Source organism: Gavialis gangeticus, unplaced genomic scaffold (assembly GCF_001723915.1).
Source record: "Gavialis gangeticus isolate Ggan-Ray unplaced genomic scaffold, GavGan_comp1, whole genome shotgun sequence".
Taxonomy (NCBI): Eukaryota; Metazoa; Chordata; order Crocodylia; family Gavialidae; genus Gavialis; species Gavialis gangeticus.
In genome coordinates, this window is record NW_017729009.1 from 24,085,600 (window position 1) to 24,101,973 (window position 16,374).

General features: G+C 41.5%; 1 protein-coding gene across 2 annotated transcripts in view; it reads left to right on the plus strand.

The window, feature by feature from the left end:
* FAM65C (family with sequence similarity 65 member C) overlaps positions 1-16,374 on the plus strand; it is an 86,041-nt gene that overhangs the window by 19,036 nt on the left and 50,631 nt on the right. The window contains exon 1 of one of the 2 annotated variants that reach the window (XM_019510245.1): positions 4-52. The exons of the other annotated variant lie outside the window; for it this stretch is intronic. The gene's annotated coding sequence lies outside the window, so the exon portion shown is untranslated. Of the gene's footprint in view, positions 1-3; positions 53-16,374 lie in introns of those variants that run through there. 2 annotated transcript variants of the gene reach the window in all.

The following is a 16,374-nucleotide window of genomic DNA, read 5'->3' on the forward strand; positions in this document are numbered from 1 at the left end:
CAGGGCACCTCGCTGCGCAGAGCAGGGCAGAGCCGCGCGGGACGAGCCCGGGGTGAGTGCGGTGCCCGGCGCGGGGGGCCGGGGCTGGAGGGTGGCGCCAGCCGGCCCGGAGCGGGTCCCAGGCGCAGGCGATCCTACGGGGGTGCAAGCTGCCCCGGATGCACAGGCACCGCCGAGCGATGCTGCTGCTTCTGGGGTTAAGCTAGACCCAAGTTGCCGGCGCCTTCAAATCCGACAGTGGGGGGGTCCCTGGAGCAGGTGGAAAAGCAGGCACTGCGGGGTTTGCTGGGGCTGGTTACCCTTTTTAAATCCTCTCTTTGACTGTAAGGTGATGATGTTGTATTGGCTCATCAGTGGGGACTTCGGTTCTGGGCAGGAGCCCAGCTCCATTCTGCTTCTGACACTGTTGAGTGCGCCTTTAAACCGCGCGTCGAGTCAGTGGGGCCAGATGGAAATTGAATTGTTCGTCCAGGAAGGACGCGCCGCAGAATTGGGAAAGCAGAAAGATGGATGTGGTGTGGGGGAAGAGCGTGGGACTGCCGCTCTTGCATCTGCCACGGCATTGCTAGAAATAAGTCTTCTTCTTTCCAAGCCTGTTTTTTCACCGGCCAACTAGAAAATATTGTAATAGTTGTCAGTCTCAACTGATGTGGATAAAGCAGTAATGATAAGTGGGCAAAGGAGGGTTATATAGAAGGGAAGTGAACTGAGTAAAGTTCACCCTGAGAGATATTTCACACCAAACATAGGCTGTTTTATAAAGGGTCTGTTTATAAAGGGTCTACTAGTGCTGTCTAGTAGAGTGTGACTCTGAGAACAACTTGTACACTCATGTAGGTTTAGCAATGTAGTTGATCCTATTTATGGCCTGCCACCACTTGCCCCATTACCACTGCTATTGCCAGATCTGGCCTGCAAGGCTCCTCATGGTTCCTGTCCAACCTGTGAGGAGCCCCTGTGGTCCAGATCTGGCTTGGGGCCCCATGTGACTTTGACACCTCTACTCTTATAGAGTACTCCCCTCCACAAGGGGCAGTGGTCAATGGCCAATGAATCCACCAACCTCATCCTGTTTTTCACCTGAACTCATCACTTTGTAAATATAAGAGCTAGCCCCTTGAAACAGAATATGGTAGGTATTTTACAGACAAAAAGGAATGCCAGGTCCAGCCCATGGGGAGGACAGCTTACTGGAAATGTGAGCCCTGTGGGAAAGGGACTCAAGGAAAGTAATTAATGATACTGTTTAGATGGAGCTAATGGAGAGAGGGAGAGACTGGAAGGAGAGGAGATATTTTATGTATAAAATATGAATAAATAAAGCGTACAATATAAATTTATTATACATCTGTGATTTAGTCAAAAAGCCAAAATGAAGGGAGCAAGCAGAATGCAATTATCCAAATTGTAATTTGGCCAATACTGGAGTTGGGATGATGATGGGCTGATGACAACACAAAGTTACACAGACAGCAAGTCCTGCAAAGAACATGAACAGATCTTTAATGACTTTAGGTGCTCTGGGTCCTGGGTTTAATTCTGATTTGAAAACAGCACCGCCAACAGCTCAGGAGGGACATCTGGGCCTATTGCTAAAATACCAGCTTTTATCCTCTCTTTCTAACTTTTCCATTTCTGTTGCCAATTTATTCTCCCTGAGTACAGGTTTGTTAAAACTTATACTTCTTCAAGAGAAAAGGTCTGTGGCCATGATTTCTGTGGAAGATGCCTTTAAGGGAAATAACTGATTTTCAACCAGTCACTGAGTTTGACTGTTAGTGATTGTGGAAGACCCCAAGACCATTATATTTTCTTTATCATTATTACTGGAAATGATATAACCATAGATCACAGATCCAGTCTGTATGTTAACTGAATAAGAAGTAGGTTAATCTGTTTCAAATTAGGTAAATCTGTTTTACAGAGAACTTAAAGTGCATAAAAATAACTATAAAATGGCACCTTCCTATTCATCAGATATGCTCCTTCCATGTGTTCAACACTGATATGCTCAGTGGAATGGGAGAAATATATTCACACTGTTTTTTAACTCCTGCTACTCAGTGTTAAGCTAATGAGTTAAGGTAAAGCACCATGGTTTCTGTTCCAGCCGTTGCACTATAATACATTTCCAACTGAAGTCTTTTTACTTTGAGGTGTCTATCTCAATTTCACCTTGACAATATCTCTCATAGACCTCATTGGGTTATAGCTATATAGATATAGCTATATAGAAGTATATAGATCAGTAAATATAAATATACTTATATATACCTATATTTATAGATCAATAGATAGCTATCTATTTTTGGGGCTAGGAGAAGGGGAAGGCTGGAGAGAGAGATCCCTTGCGTGGATTTCTTACATGCCTTTTGGGCTTTGGAGGCTACCAATAACTGTTAAGTGCACAGGAGAGCACTCTTTGGTTGTCCACCCTGGGGAGTAAGAGTAGAGCACTGGGAGATTCTGGAGGACTGAGCAACCCCTTGTTTGGAGAGAACTACCATTGCATGCTGTCATGGCTATTTTGAATCACTGCAGTGGCAGGTAGTCATATATCAGTGCAGCACTGCATCACTCCAAAATGGAGCAGAATTCGGAGCACTTCAAATATACATCTGGTCATGGCCTGAGAAACCTGTCTTGACTTTCAGATTCTAGGTCAGCTGTTAGAACAAAGCAACTTTCTACTTGTCATTTGAACGAACTGGGAGTCAGGACTACTGGATTCTGCTCCTGTTTTTGTCCTTTTCTCTCCATATAACTTTAAATATATTGTTCCAGCTACAATATTCCAAAGCGGTCAGTAATTTGGAGTGCCTCAATTTCTGACTGACCCAACTGAGATATTCAAGGAACAAGCTTATGTTGCTAGGTAACCACAACTGCAGTTAAAGTCAAGGAGATCTTTAGGTCCTCGGTAACTCAGAAAATCATGTGCTATGCATTTCAAGATGGGTATCCAAAAATGGAAGCACCTAAATTAGCGGGCATTTTTGATGATTTTGGCCTTAGAGAAGTGTCTCTGGTTTCACCTCAGCAGAATGGTGATAATTTTGCAATGTGGTAAAGGTTAGACAATGTTTATATAGCACTTAGACGATAATAAGTACTAACTATTATTAGTTTCTCCTTTATACAGGGAGAGTTGGATCTGTGATCTGGAAATGATCCTTATTTCTCTCAGCTGAGGATTTCTTCCACTTTTCCACACACCACATATAGTGATGGTGAAATGTTCTTCATTTGATTTAAAAATACAGATGCATAACGAGTGCAATTTCAAGAGTTATTTTTTTCCCTAACGATCATAGAAATACCTTCAGCTGATAATTTATCACTGAGTATAAGAGTCAATAGCACATATTCTGCCAGGCTGTGCAGGGGTTGCATGATCATGGGTGTGCAGATCTATCTGTGCTTCACATTCTTGCAGACAATAACAACAACATAACTCACTTGTTCCAAGATAGTTAAGGTTCTGGCCCAGAGTTACTGCACCAGATGTGTTACCACAGAAACAATTTAAAGAGAGAAAGACTTTCAAGTGAATTGTCTTTATAGTGGTAAATATAAAAGCAATATTCATATTTTAGAGTCTGTTGTTGTTTTCTTTGTGTGTGTGCATGTATGTGTGTATATGTGTAGACAGAATAGAGGGAATTGTACTTCTCCTTTCCTACATCTGTTAGCATTTTAAGATTCTCCATGCAGCATTGGAAATTGAAAAATACTCTATTAGGGACATGATTTATGTACCTCAGAGACATTTTTATTAAATCCTGACTGGGTTTTAGAATTTTTTTTAAGTTATGCATTTTGCTAGCTGATTTATTCAGTCCCACTCACAACATGCGTTGGAAGCAATTTTAAATAAGAGCTGTTTCTTTGAAAGTGAAGAAACGTATCTGACTAGATAGAATTATTCCAGATTTTGATGCTGACAATTACTAACACATTCTAACCTACAACAGTTGACATGTCGATGAAAAGAGAGAATGTATATGGTAAAATCTCTTTGTATAATCTTGCATGGGAAAACGTGAATATATATGTAGCTGGAGGTCCTGTGCGGCTGATGCGTGTTAGCATGGTTCTGCTGTGTAGTTACAACAGACTGCTTTATACAACCTGTACAGTACTTCTCTTTGCTACTGCAAGTGCATCTACCTGAGCAAAGTGCAACATATCCCTAGTTTTAACCATATCCCATGGTTTTAACGTGCCATGAAGACAGCATCTTCCAAGAGCACTGACTAGGTTATGACAGCAAAGAAAACAGCCAGGAACACTAGGTCTGCCCTAGAATAAATTTGCTAGTGTAGCTATATTGGACACTTTCAAATATAGATGTGTCTTATATTTGGAAAAAGTGCTATTGCTTGTATGGCTTACAGTCAGTGATCATCTGAGCAAAATAAGTTATCCTGGCAAAAACACTTCTATGCTGAAAAACTGGATCTGCATTAGGGCTTTTGACCGTATAGACATGCCATAAAATCAACTCCTATTTGACAGCAAAAGATTCTAGCACAGAGCGAGCTAAAGAGTCAGAGACATTTGTTAACAGACCAAGGACGAATAGAAACAGCTCATTAGTCCCCATAATTCTTTGCCATTCAGGTGTTTGGAAGGCCTTGCTCTCTGACAACTTTGCAAGCCTCCTAGTTATGCAGCTGGGAAGCTTCCCTCTACTTTGCCATTCCTGAAACTAGATGCTAATCACTGTTAAAACTCTCAATGACTTCAGGAAGGCTAGGATGTCAACCAAAGTATCTTTGTGAATAAATGCTTTCTGGTGAGGACTTGGTTTTACATTCAGAAAGTCTTATATTCCATTCAGAATAGTCTATTCCATTTATTAATTCATTTTGTTTACCTTTCCCTATGGAATTTAACATTAATTTTATTTTCCTCTTATAACAAAACAGGGATTTTGGGGACTGTCAGGCATTTTATTACCCAGATTTGTTCCATTTGACACACAGTTGGTGTCCACTTATTTTATTATTAAAAATTATTTGTATCAGGAATAAGAATATCAGAATCAGAATTTCCATCGCTCACACACACATGCGCAGTACAAAAAGTCCTGCATCATTTAAGTTTCCTCCATGACTCATTTTCTGGAATCTGTCATTTTTGATATTGGGTCATATACTATGTTACCCACTTTAACTTTGGCAAGTTGCATAGATCAGGACATAGTTTGTCATAAAGATAAGAAATGACTCTGTCTTTCTAATTCAGGCTAAAATTCCATTGTCTTTAGTGGGAGCTTTAGACATGCAAGGAATACAAAGATTGGCCTAAAACTGGTGTCCGAAGAGATTAGACATGAATTTAGGGTGTACAATTTGAATTTGCATTCAGCTGTGTTATTCCTCAGCATACTAGAGGTACTGGTATCAACATTGTTGGTTCAGGTGTTGTTTGCAGTCCTGAAGTTTAAAAGCAGATTCAGACTTCCCACTCATTTTTTTTCATATTCCTTTTGAGTCCATTCATGGATAGACTAGACTATGTGCACATGTTAGAGCATTCCTGTGCAGACACTATAATTAAATCCTCTTTTGAATTTTTTTTTACAGATGCTCACAATTTTCTCAGAAATTTGGGCCTGAAATTTCTTGTGATTGCTTTCAACCCAAAGTTGAAAATATTTAGAAAGTTTGGACAACATCAGTTTAACCACTTTTCAGTTATTCATGTACTTTTTAAAAAACAAATGCCTTTCACTTACATTTTTTCTACAATTTTCTTTGCACTTACATAACCTCTTGCTTTATTAATTGAATTGCCAGGGGCTTGAGGGAGAAAATCCATTCCCCAACACAGGGGCTGGACAGATAAAACAAACAGGAGAGCAATTGAAAGAGCTCAGTGTGTTGAAAGACTAAAATTTACCACTTTAGTTTTAGCATGAAAAAGTTTATATTTCCATTAGTGCAAGTGAAATACAATATAAGTAACCTTATTCTTATCTGTGCACAAACTTTCTGCAATGTTTACATTCCGTAATTGAAATTGTACCAAAAAGTTTAAAAGGTCAGTCCAGATTATAAAAAAGGATTTGTTTTATGAGATCTGCAGACTTGAAATAAGAGGCCACAATTTCAAAAAGATTTAACACACAATGACATACAAAATGCATATGGAGTTGTATGAGCAGTTTTTAGGAGGGTGGATACAAATTGGGTAATTGTGTGTGACAGTAAGCCTAAGCCCTAGTCTACACATGGAGTTTTGATATCACTAAAGGAATAATGTTAAATTGCTTATATTAAAGTAATGCAGCTTTGTGTTTGGGTTTTTTAAACTCAGCATACATCAGTTTAGTATTGTATGTACATTTTGTGTACAAGGTTGCACATAAAAAGGATGCTGAATGAGGATGCAGAGGCTTGTTAGAAGCAGAACTGATTTCCCCTCTGGCCCAAATAGCATGCCGGAAATAGAGAGGGAGCTCAGATCCCCAAAACTAGTTTTTCCATCTACTTCAGCCACTAGGACTTATAAGTAAAGTATATATTGCTGCAGTGCTGTGGTATACTGGAAAAGAAGCTACAAAGAGAGTGTTATCTGCACTCATCTTTGCATTTTTTCAAAGAATAAGAACATATTTATTGTATAATTAGCATATATTTACTATGTATGAGTTGTTAGTTGCTTGTTAATTTTTTTCCTTACTTGGAAGCCCTGTTGGTCATGGACTGTGAAGAGGCATTATCAGCCAATGGCTATGCCAACAAAAGCTCCAGACATCAAAAGTCCGCTTTTACCAGTATAGCTTGCTCTGCTCAGGGAGAGACGATTTTACTCTACAAGTGTGCAACACAGCTATATTGGTATAACTGTGTCCACATTTGACCCACATCATATACCAATACTTGCATTCTCATTCCACCACTGAGATGATATTTTTGGTCAAGCAACTGCAAGAGAAGTATAGAGAAAAATTAATACCACTGTACATAGCCCTCATCAATCTGATGAAGGCCTTCAATGCAGTCAACAGACAGGGCCTTTTTACTGTTCTGAAGAAACTGGGTCGAACCCCAAACTGTTGAACATCTTGCTCATTACATCAAGGTATGAAGGCACCTGTAGCATATGAAAACAAAGAATCAAGCACCTTTGACATCAACAATGGGGTGAAACAGGGATGGGTCTTAGCCCCTGTGCTTTTTAACATCTACTTTTTATTCCTACTTCTTCTTGTGTTCAAGGACAGCAATGATGGCATTTATCTACAAGCCTGACTGGACGGAGGCTTGCTCAACATTGCATGGTTTAAAATAAAAACCAGGATGAAAGAACTAGTTCTGAGAGATTTCCTGCTTATGGATGACACAGCCTTGGTTGCCTACATTGAATCTTCCCTACACAATCTCTGGGGCAGATTTTTTGAGTCACATAAGAGCTTCAGGATGGCAATTAGTCTCAAGAAAACTGTGATTATGTACCAAGGAAGAACTAATACCTGACATCACTCTGGAGGATAAATCTGTTGGTGTTATTGACAGCCTTTGCTACTTGGGTTCTACAGTCAGCAGGACTCTTGACCTTTAGGCTGAACTGACTAACAGAATTCGAAAAGTAGATCAGAATTTTGGGCCATTACAGAAATGTGCATGGAATAACAGCAAACTATCAGCTAAGGTGAAAATGTGAATCTAAGAAACGTGTGTGCTGTCTTCCCTGCTTTATGGTTCAGAAACATGGACTACATTTTCTAGGCACATCAAGACACTGAACAGCTTTCACATGAGAAGTCTGTGCAAGATCCTGAAAATAAAGTGGGAAGACAAAATACTAGATACAGAGGTACTGGAGTGTGCAGGACTGACACACTTAGAAACCATTACCAAGAAGAGGAGGTTGTGATTGGATTGGCCATGTCAAGAGAATGGGAGGAGACCATATCCCCAAGAATATTTTATATAGTGAGATTCAAGATGGTTCTAGAAAGCAGGGTCACCCTCTATGGCAGTACCACAATGTGTACAAAAATGACATGAAGTATTTCTACAATATTAATGTAGAAAGCTAGGAAGAATGTGCAGAATCTCGTCCGAACTGGAGAGAACATCTGGCACTGAGCGCAGCTCAACATGAAGCAGCTTTGATCCAGAGCAAAGAGGGAGAAAGAGAAAAAGCAGCGTGCTCTAAACTTGGACTCTAACTCAGACAATGTATGTATTTGTGAAACTTGGAACAAGCTGCATTACTCTTGAATTGGGCTTGTCAGCCACAAGCAGATTCATCAGGCATCTGACTAGATCTCTTACGTGTACACCATGATCCAGAGGATCAATGGTTGCTTACTAATATCTTTACCATTTGTTGTAGGGATGGTTATCACTTTAACTATCCTAGTATTGTAATCAGCAAATCACTGGTACCTTTCAAAACCATGGTAGTATTATTAAAGCAATAAGACTTCCTATAGTAGACATACAACAGACCCATATTATGATGTTCTCAAACATAGCTATGTCTGTTATAAATATGAAAGATTACACCTCTAATTAACATAGCGCTCCTAGCAAAATGTCATATGTAGACACAGCTTATAGCTGGAAAAGTCCTTTTGCCAGGATGACTTATATTTTTAGGGAGGTGATTTAAATATGTTGGCAAAAGAGATCAGTCGTATCTTCCCTCTAGGGCTTTGTTGTTGCTGTTTTACTAATATAACTATACCAGAAAAGCCTCTTTAGTGTAGACTCCCTGTAACTCTAAGAAAAGAGCCTTGGAAAGCTAAATAAACAACAAATGAACAACAATCATACTATGACTTGGTTGCAACAAGTGTTTTGATTTTTCAGGGAGTGAATAATTGAGTTCATAATCTTTGAAGAACTTTGGACTGAGGCACTGTCAACTTTGTGCATGGAATCGAAGGCTGATTTTAAATAAGTTCCTTTTGCAGTAGAAGTTGATTATATCCATAATAGTTTAAGGTATCTTAAAATTAGTTTAGCTTTTCATACAAGTACCGTAAGTGGTTTGATCCCCATTGGTTCCACTGCTGACAAGCACGCCATTTACCTCTGCTCAGCACTTCTAGTTATGTTCCTTTCTTCTTTTTCTATATGTAACTCTCCTGTGCTCAGAGTGACTCGTCACTTGAAAGGTGCCTGGGGTGATTTACGCTGATAAAGAAGTTAGAAGAGCCTGACATTTCTGTGAACATATTATCTCCAACAGATGCCTTGCCAGTGTTGGTCACTGATAACTAGAAAAGTATGTGCTGGCTGTCTTGGGACTGTAATGTCAGTTCCTTCCTTCCAGTCCAGTCTCATGTCACAGTGGTTAGTGACCCCAAGAAAGTCCATACTTCACCAGTTTAGTAGATCTAAAATGATAGTTTATGAACTAATTACCAGTTCTCTATTTTTTTAAGAGAATCTGTACAGAAGAAAAAAAACGAAAAAAAACCCAGCTTGTCGCTAGTTTTGCTTCTCCATGAGGCATGAACAAGTTCTAAAAGGTTTTTTTAAATAACATGTGTGTGTTGCCTTTTTCTTTGCTTGTTTTTTTCCTTCATATTTTCTCCTTTATGGTTTACTAAGGAATTCCTTGGAGGACTAGATAATTAGTTTTTGGAACTTTCTCAGTCTTTAATTGAATAGGCAAAGGGTATTATTGAATCATTCACACAAGTCTTTTCTTCCAACCAATTTTGAGATACTTAAGTAGGAGCAAACAGAAAGAAACATCCCACCCCAACATTTTTAAGAAGACTGAGCCTCTCATCACAGCTCTTTTGATTGTATTCTTTTGGAACTTCAGTTGTCTTCTTCTTACAGTGTCTTAAATCATCCAAAATATCTTCCAGGAAGAACAGGTGGACAAGAACTGAATTCCTAGTTTAAAATAAAGAGCAGAATAACACTGTATTTAAGCAAATCTTTCAGGTCATTTTACCTCATAAAGAAAAAAAGAGGATGCGGTTGCTCTTTAGATTACTTGTTATTTGACTACTGGCAAAAAACCAGTTCCACCACATGTATCCGGCTACATAGGATTCTTTCATCTGCTTCCTGAGCTATTGTGCTTTGAGTTCTTGTTGAGTGTTTGTAACACGTCAGGGTCCCACAGGTGGCTGTGATGCACCCCGGTGGCTCTGCAACTGTGCCCTGCTCTGCCCCTAGGGCACTGTCCTGTCTTTCCTGCCATGCCTTGATGGAAATATAAATTAATAGAGAGGCTGCCCACAGGGCTTCACTAGGCCTCAATCCCACTGGTCCCAAGCCCCTGGCTGGGCTTCTGTAGTCAACTGTGCCCAGCAGAGCACCAAAGCCTTAAGGGCTAATTGCTTGGCTCCAAATCCTCCCCTTTACCACACCCCATGCCTTGCTGCTGTTACCAGTATGTCGTTTCCTCTGTTGGGGCTTTGGCCTCCTTGGCCTTTGCCCTTTTAATCTTGTGGGCCTTCTAGCATAGGCCCACTGAATCGGACTTGGCTTTGAGGCACTAGCTTTTTTTGTCCCGTTTAGTCAGCGGGCCCTTGGCCCTTGTCTGCTAGGCCCCTGGCCCCTCTGTGGCTGTGCCCTCTCTGGTGCCACTCTCAGCTTAATAAGGGCTCAAGCCCTGAGCCTGCCCCTGGCAGGGCTCAAAGGAGTCAAGTGCCCTCTGGGCACTAATGAGGCTTCTTTAGCTCCCCTTCCAGCCTCATCCCAAGCCACCAGTAAAACAGTAATATAAATCATAAGCCCCTGGGCTGTAACATAAGCAACAACAGAGAAAGCAGCCCTCTGTCCCTTGAAGAGGACAAACCTTTTTTTTCCTCTTGTGCCAGTATACCTCCTGGCATAGGCTCCTTTTGAGCTCCCCAAGCCTCAGTGTTTCTACAGGCAGCAAATGGGCAACCCAGTATCTCTGGGAAGTTCCTTCCCCTGTGGCAGCCAGGGACAGACTCCTCTGCTAGCCCCAGCCTTGGGCTTATATGCTCCCAGGGCCCTGCTTACATCCAGTCAGGTAACTGCCTGGGCTGGCTGCTAATTGCTCCACTGTCCCTGTTGCCCCAGCAACCAGCAGCTGTTGCCCCCTGCCTAGCTTGCAGAGCTCTCTGGCTGGGCTGCTTCTCCTCTTAAAGGAACAGAGAGCCCTGGGCTCACTGTTACAGCGTATTTAACATTTAAGACATAATTATTTGCATTTTGTTTTGCTTGGATTGCTTGTATATAAGTATTCTGTCAAGAGGGTCTGATTTCGCTACATTCATCACAAAAGTAAGCTCTGGGATAAGTAAAAGAAGAGAGGTTTGAATCAGCCAATGTTTATTTTTATTATTAAAAATTTATATTATGGTAGTTCTAAAGGGACCAGGGCCTCATTGTGCTAGACACTGTTTCCTCCCCATGTCATGACTTGCTTTCACAAAGCCTTATATTTTAATGCAGCATAAGATTTTTATTTTTATTTTTTTGCTGCTTGAATGTTCTAGTGAGGTAGGCACCATTTCTTGCCAGTGTCGTAGGCTGTAGTATTACAAAACAGGTCAATAAAAACTTTATAAAGACAAATCCTGAATAGATTTTATGCAGGATTTAAGCTATGAACCAGAGGAAAAACTTTGATGCATCTAGTCTATAGAAAGCTGTAACTAATGCATTTTTCCAGAGTGCTGGCCAAATCATGATTATAAAGAACTTGTTCCTCCTCCCACTGAAGTTATGGCAAAACTCCCAGTGTCTTTGATGGAGCAGGACTGAGCAGGAAAATAGTGATCCTGGAAACCTTATCTGTTTCTATATTAGCATCAGAAAATGTTTTATATTTTATGACCAAATTGATGCACAGAAGTAGTTTAAAGAATTTTACATTTGGCCACATTTCCACAGGGGGTTAGAATTTTCATTGCTTCTGACCCTAGATGATCTGTCTGGTTTCTGTAATGCAGAAGCCTTGAAAAATTGGATTTAGATGGGGGGGTTGCCTGCTAAATGCAAACCAGACAGAAACAGATCCTTGGCTGGTGTAAATCAATGTATCTCCATTCATTTCAATAGAATGATGCCAGTTTACATCCACTGAAGATCTGACTACATCTAAACTGATCAGCTATCCAGCTGAACTGATATTCCCCATCCAAGATCAAATCTTGCTTCCCTTATTCACATGTGATATCCCAGTGGGATCCTCATCTAAGTTAGGCAACTAGACTTTAAAGTTCACAGCGGCTAGTCCCTGTTATTTATAGATTCTGTTCCTGCAGCTGAGATGTGGACTAGGACTCATAGGAGCAGATTCTCAAAGAGTGCATCCAGATGGGCATGCACATGTATTTCCCTGGGGACAAAGAGCAGTGGCACATATTCCCTGGGGACATAGTTGTGTCACTGTTACTTGTCCCTGGTGAATTTGTGTGCATGCATGCCCTGCTATGCAGCAAGTTGCCCCAGGTGAGGTAGGGGAGGCTGGGGCCAGTAGAGGTGCTAGCCCCAGCAGCCTTACCTGGGGCCCTGGGCCTCCCGGGGCTCCAGCCTCGATGATCCAGACACATGGAGCCTGATTGGCAGCTGGAGTATGGCTCTGGCTGTCCAGGCTCCAGTTCTGGGCAGTGCACATTGCCACCATGGGCCCTGCTCAGCTTTTTTGTGTCATGAGTTGTTTTGGCACCAGGATCTCCCAGTGTCAAAAACCTACCATACTGCAAATTAGCTGTGCAGTGAATGCCTGCATGTGTGGTACGTGCAGTTTGCAGAACCACAGATGGGTCTGCAGCACTGAACATGCGTGTTCATCTGGACGTGGCTACAGTCAGATGGAGCTATGTTTGCATCAGCTGAGAATGTCTCTCAAATTTGGAGGCACCATCATGCTTATATGGCTTTCTACATTTCAAACCGTGGACACAGTTTTTGCATATCATAATCTGGCCTATTCTTCTCATACTCCTGCTCTCATTAGTTTAGTTTAAAGGGGGTAAAACATCTGTTTCTGAGTACCGCTGTGTGGTTAGTAACTCCCTTCCCCCCTCCCCTGCAAAATCTTTAAATCTGTCTATTTAAAACCAAGAGTTTATAGGAACTGAAGTGGGCCTATGTAAAGTTCACCTCATTAAAATGCTAATGCAAATCAAATAAAATCAGAGAGTAACAGACCAAGAGATTGTGAACTAGAAATGTAAAAAGTATGTTGTTAGGAATGGGCAGAACCAACATTGTGGTGTGGTAGAAATGAGCGGGGGGAGAGACATAAGGTCATCTATATATTGGCAGAGATCTTTGATTTTCCCTACAAGAAATGTTGTCATAGTCATGGAGTGCACTTGGGTTAAAATAGAGGGTCGAAGTTCTAGAGAGTATAGTGGCAGAGATTAAGACTGTTCCACAAGCTCCTGTGCCTATCCACCCTTCATTTATTAGAAAATACAGCACTTCAAGCTTGTCTCACCAGATACTAAACTAAATTCATCCTAGCCAAACTGTTCCAAAGTGACAAGTTTGGAAATGTCAACTTTTGGTTGCCCAACCTGACCAGCCTTAAATGGACCTGATTTTACTGGAATGCATTTTCAGCACTTTCTGAAATTCAGGCCAGGCACTCAGTATCATTCTTGAAAATGTTGGCTCCCTGCACTCAGCACCTTGCTGAATTATGCCCAAAATAAAGTGTTACCTTTAGAATATAACAATTCTCTCTCTAAAGAGAAGTTATAGAGTAACTCCATTCACCATTACATGATGTTTTGCATTAATTTCCTCTCTGCAGAGCGCTTCTTGATCACAAGCCCATTATTTTTGAGTGAACAGCAGTGTCCAGGGATACTGAGGGATTATGACTGCACTTTCATATAGAGCTGACTTTGTGGCTTAGTCTTCAGCCAGGAGGGCCAGTTAATGATTGGAGGACTAATGAGAAGCATGATGACTCCTGCTGCTGCTGCCAGAAATGTGCCCTAGCAAACATTCCAGTACATTGCAATTCCAGGCCTGGCCCCTTGGAGATACTGTGAGGTATCTCACATGCTATTGAACATCAAACTCCATTACCACTGTGGGATTACTGTCAACTTTGGCTGAAGCATAAAGCCATGTGTAATATACCATGGGCACATAAGTATATTACAATGGCTTTTGGCAAGGATTGAAGTGTCAGCAGCCAAAATGCAGAGCTTTCCTAGCTGAGCTATAAGAGAGTTCCTAGAGTGCTGAGCTAGCAGCATACTGTGATGGTCCCAAGAGCCAGCCAACAGAGGGAGACAAGAACTCATGTGCGAAGCTGGCGCTTTGCAGGCATGCACTGGGATGAGTGGGGAGAAGAGAAGTGTCTTACAAAAGAGGGTGGAGAGATGATCAGGGTTTCCTAAATTACAAGAGGGAGTCTATCAAGGGTAAGGCTGGTAGGAGTTGCTCCTTGGTACTAGGCAAATTTTCCTCTGCCAGAAGTAGAAGGGCCTACTTGTCACTTGTAAATACTTCACTTTCTCAACACCATCTGCTTCTTCTCTTGTTAGGATTTTTTTAAAGTGTTCATTAGGATCCAGCTAACTGCAGTTTCAGATTCTGCCAAAGCTGAACAAGCTGAGTTAGGCTAGCGTGTGGAGCCTGCCGCATTCCAGAATCTCTGATTCAGGCTTTAAAGTTTGTCATCAAGTTTGAAATTGAAACCAGAGGAGGGAGCAGCAGGCTCTGAGCTCGTAAATCAGCTGATAATGGGCAGATTGTTCTGTGCCTTTCCGTGAAGAGGAAAACAAAATTTAAGGCAGGGCATTGGCTTGCTCCCAGGCACTGGCAGACCTATGATGCAGGCTGGCATGAAGAAGCCCTACATGTTGGATGAAGCAACTTACCATGTGGCTTCATAAATGCGTTATGTACTGTGAAGGGAATTAAGGCTTTTGCTTAAATGCAAACCCTGCTCCTCTATTATGGCTACAGTATTCCCTGAGTACCTTCAAAATTACAGTAGGATTTACTGTCTACCTTGATTCCAGCTAGCAGTCTGGCTGGACTAAGTGGGAACATTACAGCAGCCTGCTGTATGTAACAAAGTCTCCTTTGTGTTTCACTTGTCTAATGTTTTGAGCCACTAGGGGGAGTTTAAAAGAAGACCCCAAAACTATCCCCACCCCCAGATAGTTTCCAGGTCACTATCCACATGTCAGCCAAACTGCAGTCAGGGATAAATCTGGAGTAAACTGACTCTGATTAATCTATTCTGGATTTGTGCTGGTGTCATTGAGTAAAATTTGGCCCCCTATGCCGAAACTGAGGCCAGTAAAGTAACAATTTGAAGTACAGTACAGTACTGGAGACGTAGGTCTTAACTGTTCTTGCAGATCTAGTCCCAAGTTCATGGCTTGTAATTTTCCTGCAAGAGTGGGTTGTATCTCATGTCCCAAACAGGAGAGGAAAACTGTTTGAGAGGGCTGTTTGCAGGGTAAATGCAGATTCCTGCACTTTACTCATGGAAGGTTCTTTCTGAAGTGGCTTCAAATCAAGCCAGGCAGTGTGGGTGGAGCAAAGCTATACAGGAAATGAATATAGTGTGTTTTTAAACCTGGCTCAAAGGCATGTGAGGAGGACAGAGGTTTTCAGACATTTAATTTTGAATATATATTTAATTTTTTAGTATATCTTATGGTTAGTTTTTTCAAGGGTGCCTGCTAGGTGACTTAGAAGAGTAAATATTATTTTTCAAAATATATAGGCCCTTTTGAGCCAGTCTCACTGAAAATCAATGAGAATTTGTATCTCAGTGTCCAGAATCCACTGAAATCAATGGGAGTGAGGTGTGTACATAGGATGTAGACACCTAAACATAGTTGTGGATCTGAACTCTCCAAGTCATTTTTGAAAATGGGATTTTGGCTCCTAAAGTACTTACGTGCTTTGGAAATGTTACCCTATACCTGGAAGTCCATTAGAGAGGCCACCCAGTCTGCACCTACACAGAAAAGTGCAAAGGGGCGTGTGTGTACATGTATAAAGAAATGAAATCTTTCCTTCAGGCTGTAGCAGACTTGCCCTGTAACCGCTACTGTACAGTCTCAAAAGTACAGTAGCCTCTGTCACATAGGTGGGAAGTGGCAATTGGCTTGTGAATTTGTTCATTTGTAGATCCAATGGACACTTTTTTTCCCTTCAAATGGCTTTTTAGCCCTGTTGCTGAGTACAGGAGATGGAGACCCTTACAGGCCCCCCAACATTGTGCACAGTACACTGTGCCAGTTCAGCTGGCTACATTTCTTATGCTCCTGGAGGACACCTGTGGGGTGAGGCAGGAAAGATGCAAAGGGGAAGAGGTAAAATTTGGCCCTTAGGATTTTACAAGTGAGTTGTGAAATGGTAGGCAATGGACTGGGGGGAGGGAAGGGGATGGGCAATTTTCAGAGGATCTCAGAATTGGACTAACTCT